Source organism: Enhydra lutris, unplaced genomic scaffold (genome assembly GCF_002288905.1).
Source record: "Enhydra lutris kenyoni isolate GAN:26980312 unplaced genomic scaffold, ASM228890v2 scaffoldscaffold2, whole genome shotgun sequence".
Lineage (NCBI taxonomy): Eukaryota > Metazoa > Chordata > Mammalia > Carnivora > Mustelidae > Enhydra > Enhydra lutris.
In genome coordinates this window covers 30,651,121-30,660,716 of record NW_019154086.1, presented here as the reverse complement: position 1 = coordinate 30,660,716, position 9,596 = coordinate 30,651,121, and positions in this window count along the sequence as shown.

The window sequence follows — 9,596 nt, the reverse complement described above, 5'->3', positions numbered from 1 at the left end:
CACTGAACCTGGGGGAGGGGAGTCTTGAAGATCCCCAACACAAGAGATGATCCCTGAAGACATGAAGAAGGGTAGGAATGATGGCCCTTAAAAGGATATATTATTAAATAAGTTACCAGAGTGGACAAGTGAGGCAAAATTCTCATGGGGAACATGCACTTCAGGGTTATCTACTCAAGTAGCAAGAAGGATGTGATATTTATCACCCAACTATAGAGGTGGTATTAATTGTCTGGAACTTTCAGGTCACCCTGTGTGCAGGCCCAGTGGGCTCTGGTGGTCACAGCCAGCCTGCAAGCAGAGCTTCAGTTGGAAGTCAGGCTTGCTTGTACGCAAATTATAAATGCCTGTGGCTGGAGCACTTCTCCCACAGCCTCTACAAGGCATAAAATCAAACAGGAACATGGAACTGTCATCCAGTCATTTCACATGCTACCCTCTGCCTTCCTTAGGATGAATTACTTGTATCTTATTCTCACTAGGGAGCCCTTGCCTCCCAGGAGAATCCTTTATAAGCTGCAGTCTGGCCCAGTGCAGCGAGAGCATAAAGGAGAGTTTGCCTTATCCATATAAGATGGAAATAAGGTCTTTATTCTCTCTCTGCTCTCAAGTCTTGGAAGTCCTGGTCACAGGAAGCCCTGTCAGGGTTTACTGTTTCTTCTGTTTTACCTCTTTACCAGCCCAGTCTAATTAGTAGGGTGAATAGCTTCCTCTCCCACAGAATGGGCACCCAGTCTAAGCCTCCTCAGGACACAGGCTCCTTCATCAGACTACATTACTGAGAGATACTCTACCTGGGTATTGTGTAGGTCCACTGGGGATGATCTACCCTGCCTGCTCTGGCTTACTTATGGTTTCCTCATTCTACCTTTTCCTACTTACATAGCTAGAAATTCACTAATTATTTAAATTTATTTAATATAATTAACCCTGTTATATTAGTTCCAGGCCTACAATATAATTTTTCAACAATTCTATATATTTCTCAGTGTTCATCAAGATAAGTCAACTCTCAATCTATTTCAAGTGTACTCCTTCGTCTATTTCATCCATCCCTCTACCTACGTCTCCTCTGGTTACCACAGCTTTTCTGTATTTAAGAGTCTGTTTTTTTCTCTCTCTTTTTTTTTTTTTAAAGATTCCATTCATTTATTTGACAGAGAGAGACCACAAGTAGGCAGAGAGGCAGGCAGAGAGAGAGGAAGGGAAGCAGGCTCCCCGCTGAGCAGTGAGCCCAATGCGGGACTCGATCCCGGGACCTTGGGATCATGACCTGAGCCGAAGGCAGCGGCTTAACCCACTGAGCCACCCAGGCGCCCCTGTTTTTTTCTCTTTTTAAAAAATTTTGTCCATTTGTTTTGTTCTTATATTCCCACGTAAGTGAAATCATAGGATATTTCTTTTTCTGATTTATTTCACTTAGCATTGTACTCTCTAGGTCCATCCATGTTGTTGTAAATGGCAAGACTTCATTCCTTTTTTATGGCTGAGTAATATTCTATTGTACATGTATAACACATCTTTCTCCATTTATTTGTAGATGGACAGTTGGGTTGCTTACATAATTAGGCTCTTGTAAATAATCCTGCAATAAACATACGGGTGCCTTGTGATTTTTAAATTTAAAACATTAAATTAAATAAATGTATTTAAATTCTAGTGTTTTCATTTTCTTTGGATAATGTAGTTGAATTACTGGATCATATAATAATCTTATTTTTGTTTTTTTTGAGACAACTCCATGCTGTTTTCCATGGTGACTGCACAAGTTTGCATTCTCACCAGCAGTGCATGAGGGTTCCTTTTTACCCACATCTTCACCAACATTTGTTACTTCTTGTGTTTTTAATTTTAGGCATTCTGACAGGTGTGAAATGTTATTTCACTGTGTTTTATTTTTATTTTTTCCCTTTCATTGTGTTTTAATTTGCATTTCTCTGATGATTACTAGAAATTCATTATTTATAAGATGGGAATATTCAGAGCACCTATCTCATGGGGTTGTTGTGAGGATTATGTCAGATAATACCAGGAAAGTGCTTAAAACTGCCTGGAACACAGCAAGCAGTCGATATTATTTTGTATGTATAAATAGTTGGCAGATGAGTATTTATTAGATTAAAAAAAAGAAATGTTCAGATTGCTTCAACTTGCTCATCGAAATGCATAGGCAGACTAGAGAGGTAATAGATTCTTCAGGAACACTTAGCTGATTTTAAATTTCAACTTCTGAAAAATATCAAAAGTTCTAGGTAAAATATTATTCCTCTCAGTTGTGATTTACCAGTTCAACTTCTAAATTCAAGGTTGCTAGGTAGACTTAGTGAAATTCTTGTTCAAGAAATGGAAGGTAATAAAATGGTAACTCTTATAAACTCACTGTCATTTTCTACTACCCATATAGTTTAATCTCCTCCCCCCCCCCCAAAAGCTTGATATTTACAGAGCAGATCTGAAAACCCCTCCTTCTATAACTGCTTGTGAGGAGAACAGAGGCTATGGCCAGAAAACTTAGAATGCTCAAATCAGAGACACAGAAGCCACAGGGCCTCACACAAACACACAAAGAGATGAGCCAGTCCTGCGGTCACAAATGATTAGCAACAGACATTGAGCAAGCATGGTGGAAGGAAGAGGACACTCCTGGGAATTCCTTTGTGAAGACAGCACTTCAGGTGACCTTGGAACAAGAGCATAAGCAAGAACTCAGGACTTGTCAGGCAACTGGTACAAAGGCTGTATGACCCAAATGGGACTGAGCCAGCAGGTAAAAATGTGTGGCAGAACTTCCACAGTGCAGAGAAAGAAATTCAGAATGGAGATGATTTCTTAGCCACACTTGGCTAAAGGTTGTTTTAAGGAGTGACTTAACTGTTGGTATCAGAACTCAGTGTGTATCATGTTGTCAGTTTCATCATGGTAATGTTTACTGAATATTGTGCTTATTCTAGAATGGGAGTTTGGCGGTCTTTTGCGGTCTTTATTACAACTGTTTTTGCTATACCCTATTTTGATGTATCCTACGCTTATGCTCTCATTTTTCTGCTAGGACTCTGCTGATAAAATATTTTAGAATATGTGCTGCCAAAGCGAGCACTGATAAAATATTTTAAAATATAATCTATATGACAATTTAATTAATTTTAATAATGAATATGCCTGATACTGAAGATAAACAATACAGCTCTAATCTGCGAACTCAACCTTCTTTCTTTTTGATTTGAAAATTACTTGCTTTTTTTGGGCGCCTGGGTGGCTCAGTGGGTTAAAGTCTCTGCCTTCAGTTCAGGTCATGATCCCAGAATCCTGGGATCGAGCCCCCCATCAGGCTCTCTGCGGGTAGCCATCTGTCTCCACCCCACCCCGCCACCTGCCTCTCTGCCTACTTGTGATCTCTGTCAAATAAATAAAATCTTAAGAAAAAGGAAAATTACCCATTTTTTGAAGAAAGTAATGAATATTCAAGATCTATAGTTTAATACTCTAAGTTTGCTAAGATTTCTGTCTTCTTTTAGTCCAAAGTAATCCGTGTAAGGATTCTCTGGTTCTTAAGATCATCCTTGTCAATTTTTCTTAATGCAAAAATACTTTAGGAATTCATGTCAAGATCAGTTTTACGAAAGTAATGTTAGGAAAGGGACTGCATGAGCTAAACTAACACATTTGCATTTCATGTTTGGAGATTGGCGTAAGGGAGAAGGGTGTCTATAGAGTGCAGGTAAGGCCGCCCTCTAATTGTTGTGGACTTATGTAGGTCATTTCATCAAGGACAAAAATGCAAATCTGCTAATACTTACATATGTTAAAGAGCCACATGATCATGGTTTAGTTCTCTTTGCCCATTGTTCTTAATTTAGTTAATTTTTGTTACCGGATCAGAACTACCACACGCTGTTTAAATCAGAACGTGCTAAATTGTTTTTCTTTAGCCCCTCGGAAAGCTCTTTCCTGCTAAGCATATTACCCTTGGGTTTTGTTTTTAAAGACTTATCCCTTAGAAACTCTAGTGAACACAGACCATGGATTTTTAGTTATCGTCCTAAGCTTTGTGAATGGAGAGGGCTGTGCTAGAATCTACCCTTTAAAGTAGCACTAGAGTGCCACCTACTGGCCAAACAGCTTTAGTGGCTGTGTGAGAGAGACTTCCCTCTGAGAGTAACAAAGACCATCAGGAGACAGATGCTCTCAACAGGTGAATACGCCAATCCAAAAGCAAATGATTTCTGCCTTTAAAAACTTATACCCACTATTGTATACATTTCTTCAAGTTATTTTTATAAGTCTATGCTGCATATGCCAACCCAAACAGGCAAAAATTGAAAAGCTTGACAATACAGTCTCTCCGTAAGGCTCTGGGGAAACAGGTACATTCACAACACAAAATGTTATGATCCCTCTCGGGAAATTTGGAATATCTAAGAAAGCCATATATGCACTTATCCTTTGACTCAGCAACTGCGCATTAGCCTGAACACAAACTTCCAGCAATATAAAGATACATATGCAAAGATTCTTCATTGAGACCTGATTTGTAATTGCAAAATACTGAAAGCTTCATAAGTGTCCCAATATAGGAAAGTGGTTGAATAACTACAGTACATATATATGATATAGTATTATGCAAGTATCGAAAGAAAGAATAAGTAAGATCTGTAGGAACTGATATGGAGGATTTTCCAGGATTTGTTGTTAGGCAGACAGAAACAACTTTTAACAATTGACATCTGTATCAATGCTGTTTTTTGACCTAATCCAGGAAATATTTTAATTTTTAGTATTAGAAATCTGTGGAGAATTGGGAATGGTAGAGATGGACAAAGATGGCATTTTAAGACAGGTACACCTGTCTTTGCCTTCCCTGGGCCCACACTCCTGACATATTCACTAATGTACTGTGTGTGTGGCAGGTCACTTCTCTCAGTAGATAGATAGGTAGAGAGAGATAAAGATAGGGATCTGAAACAGTAAATTGTGTTTAGGTTTAGATGTATGAACTGAATCACACACCGAATGTGCTATTTTGCAGAACTCACAAATTATTCTAGAATAGATGACAGCAGGTGGGCCAGAGTGTAGTAAGAGTGTTCAAGATTTTACAAGATCTGCAGGGCGCCTGGGTGGCTCAGAGGGTTAAAGCCTCTGCCTTCAGCTCAGGTCATGATCCCAGAGTCCTGGAATCGAGCCCTGCATTGGGCTTTCTGTGCAGCAGGGAGCCCACTTCCCCTCTCTCTGCCTGCCTCTCTGCCTACTTGTGATTTCTGTCTGTCAAATAAATAAAAAAGATTTTACAAGGTCTGTTTGACATAGGTGTGTATTGACTTAAATTTCAAGCTCAGAGTACAGAAGAACTTACCACTTCCCAAATTATAAAATCTGCCCTGCTTCTAGAGTAGATGCTCACATTTCCCTTTCTGTTGTTGTTCCTCCAACAGGCTGGTCATTTTAATTTTTCTTATCCTTTTCTTTTTCTTCTTACTCTAAACTTCAGAGGCATCTCTGTTTTATAGCTTTGTTATAGTAATAACTTTACAGATTTATTTGTTCTATTAAGCTGTGGGTTCCTTGATTTTCTTTTCCTTTTTTTTTTTTTTTTTTTTTTTTTTACCTGTGCTGCAGGAAAATACCGGATAAAATACCAGGTAAAAATACCGGGCACTGGAGAGGCTGTGCATGCCAAGCCCTGGAGCGAGCACAACCAACTGCAGGCTAGATCCTTCCAGCCTGAGATGTCTCTCCTGTGTCTTCTACTGACAAAGCTTCACATCATGCCAGGGGCAAAGGAAACATTTAAATTATCACAGGCTGGGTGAAAAGAATGAGCTGAGACAGTAAACCACAACCTGTGTAAGATGTGTCCATATATGCTTCCTATACCTATTCCTCCAAGAGCTTAATTTTTGTCTTTTTCTCATTGTCTTTCTCTTCCTCAACATGTAATTCATAAGTATGTGCACAATTTTTGTTGTTTAATATGTATATGTCTGTATACATATATATTTTCCTTTAAAATTTTCCAATTAGAAAATTCAATATTACCTATTCTTTCCCGAGCCCCTTTACCTGTTATGAGGGAAGGAAGATATGGTGAGTTTATTTTTGCAATTAGTCTATAAAACAATTCCACAACCATAGTAGATAAATAGATAAATAAATGTATAGGTAGAGGTAGGCATATGGATGAAAGCACAGATGGACACATAGAGAAAATAGAACTAGATTGAAACAGGAATGCATGCATACATTAAAAATTATCACAGTAAGAGAGACATCTCTTAAAAATTGAAGTCTGTAGGGCATAAATGCAGTCAATGGCATTAGAAATTTAGGGAAGTTTGAGACGGCATCTCATCTTGGCCATGGTACTTATCTTTGTTCCCAATATATCAGCCTTCTTCCTCTTCATCCCAGCATACTCAATTTCCTATCTTTGGGGGCAGGTCTCTTCTCTTTAATTAATTTTCAAAACAGATTAATAAGATTGTGCCAATCTGGGGGTCTGTGTATGAATAGAAACACATGTATTTACTTTTACACTTTACACTCATGCATGTTTTGGTTCTAAATGTCTCACTGGGATCTGAGGGTCAATGGCTCTGACCTCTGAGGTGTAAGAGCTCTCTCTTTCCTTTCCCACTAAGAAATCTCTTGTGCTTCTTTAGAGCCATTCTTATATTTACTTTATTACGCTGTTTTTCCAAGGGGCTGGTTTTGGTGTTTTCTTATCTTTTCCTCTTCATCTTGTAATTCTTTATTGTGTATCTCTTTATTATTGTTTTGTCATATTGCCTCATATATTTCTAATAGGTCTATAATTTTTGTATTTTTTTAATTAATTTTTTCATTCAGTGGAACAGTCATATATATTTGCATAAATAATATATTTTGCATTCTCTTTCCTTCTTTTAACCAGTTCTTCCAAGTAGGTTATATAGCAATTTATGGTCTAATTTTTCTTTACTAATTTATACTGAAACCCCAGTGAATTATTGATTCTGCTCTTTCAGGACTCCAATTTTCCACAAATGAGGAAAACATCAGAATTATTCCACTGGAGGTGAATAAAATAAATCAATGCTTCTTAGGTATTTTTCTATCCAATAAAAAGCGTTATTTATTGAGCATGCAAACATTCTTTTAGATATTTATAAAAGAAGTTTGGCCATAGAGGGTCAGATCCATAAAGACTGCTCTTTGGCTTTAATTATTTTAGATGCAAAACTTTGTATCTAAGAAACATTAAGACTAGTTATTTATTGCTCGCTGTCATTCATTTTTTTTTCCATACAAACAACATTAGCATGCTTAAAAATCCCACAATCACCTTGGAAGCCCAATAAAATATGCAGGTCACAAGTATGATTTTTACTCATGGAAAAATTAAGGTGTAGAAATGTGCAATGAGTCCAAATCATATACTAAGTGTCTTTTCTTAATGAAAAATCACTTCTATTTCAATCAACTTTTAAATCATGCTTAACAAAGACATTATTTCAACTTTATGTCATGCCATAGTTCTTTATAAAGGCTTGAATTTTATATTCTGGTCAAAGGAAGCAATATTCGGAGTGGACTTCCTTGCAAACATATTGCTGAGAGAAATGTTAAGGAATAAAAAATAGCATTACCTGAGTCCCAAAATTGAGAAGTGAGGGAAGAGCTTTCTCCAACTGGAGACAGTCAAAGGCAAGGTACCAGGCAAAATGTGTGGGAAGCACAGATTCTCAGGTCATGATGGTAATGCCAAAAAAAAAAAAAAGAAAAAATGCCCCAAAATCAAACCAAACCAAACCAAAAGAGGAAAAAAACTAAAGGAGGCAGTCAAAGAATAAGTAGATGAATTAGCCAAGGTTCCCCAGACTGTCTAGTGGATGCCTTCCCATTATCTGGGCCACCAGTTTTGCCAATTCAATTCTTTAAAAAAATTTTTTTTATTATGTTAGTCACCGTACAGTACATCATTAGTTTTTGATGTAGTGTTCCATGATTCATTGTTTAACACCCAGTGCCAATTCAATTCTAAAATATAAGGACAATCTTTTTTTTAAATAATTTTTTATTTTTTAAATTTCTTTTCGGTGTACCAGAATTCATTGTTTATGCACCATACCCAGTGCTCCATGGAAAACGTGCCCTCCATAACACCCACCACCAGGCTCACCCAACTTCCCATCCCCCGCCCCTTCAAAACCCTCAGATTGTTTTTCAGAGTCCATAGTCTCTCATGGTTCATCACCCCCTCCAATTTCCCCCAACTCCCTTCTCTTCTCCATCTCCCCATGTCCTCCATGTAAGGACAATCTTATCTTCCACTACTTAGTCCCATGATTTAAATCAATCTAATTATTTTTATCAGACTTCCAAAGCTTTCTTTGTACATTTTCCACATAGAGTTGGATGAAGCTGATATGGCAGTTGATGTGATTTTGTATCTTTTTCTAAGCCTTTGCATATGACATTGTTTTTGCCTTTTGCCTTAAATAACTTACCCCTTTCCCTGCCCCCCCCCCCCATTCCTCCTCAATCTTCTTCATTCTTGGAGATCAAGCTCAATTATTACTGCTTCTGGGATCCCAAGCAGAACCAGACACTCCTCACTCTTGCCCTGCATTAGAAACTTGCATTGCTGGTGGGGAGAGGTGGGGTGGATGTGGGCCAGAGAGGGAAAGAAGGGACTGAAAAGGACTATGAGGTTTTCAGCTTGGCTTCTGCATAGAATGGAGATAAAGGGAATATTCTGATCCACATAGCCCTCTGGTGGAGTGGTAAGAAGTAAAGATCTGTGAATCTAGATCTTAAGATTTTCGAGAAAACCCTACCGTCTTTTCTGTCTGTGGGGCTAACTTTGCTTCAGAGGCTGCACCCTCCCCACACCAATGAAAATGGCTGGTCAATCTGATGGCTTTGTGTTCCAGGTGATAAAGTCTATACCTATGCCCTCATTCCTATTTTTCCAACACCTGGTAATTAAAAAGGAAGTCAATTTGCTTGTCATACAGTAATAGGATTCACAGAAAAGCTGAAAAACTAGTACAAAGATTTTCCATATACCTGGAACCCAGATCCCCTAAATGTTAACATTTTACATTTTTCCCTCTCTCTGTAGACATTTATACATGTATGTATGTAAGCTACATACACAACTTAAAAATTTCTAGTTACATTAGAAAAGCAGGTAAAATTAACTGCAACATCTTATTTGCCCCAATATCTGTATGTTTTCATTTTAACATGTATTCGGTATAAAAATTAACATATCTTTCATACCAGTTTTTGAAATCTGGTATTTTACACATACAGTACATCTCCATTAGAGCCACACTTCAAGTGCTCAAGAGCCATGCAGAGTGACAGCTACCTAAAGGACAACCCAGAGATAGTTATGATCTTTCAAGTTATGGGACTGGATGGTGAAAGAGAGCCCAGGGCTGGGTCTTGGAGCACTGTAATGTTTAGAATTCAAGTCAAAGAAGAGGAGCTGACAAATTAGACAGCAAGTGACAGCCTAGTAGACTAGAAGGAAAGCAAGGCAAAGGTAGTGTCAAGGGGGTCATAAAGGAAGAGACTGTCAACGGCAACAACTGATGCTGCAAAGTCCA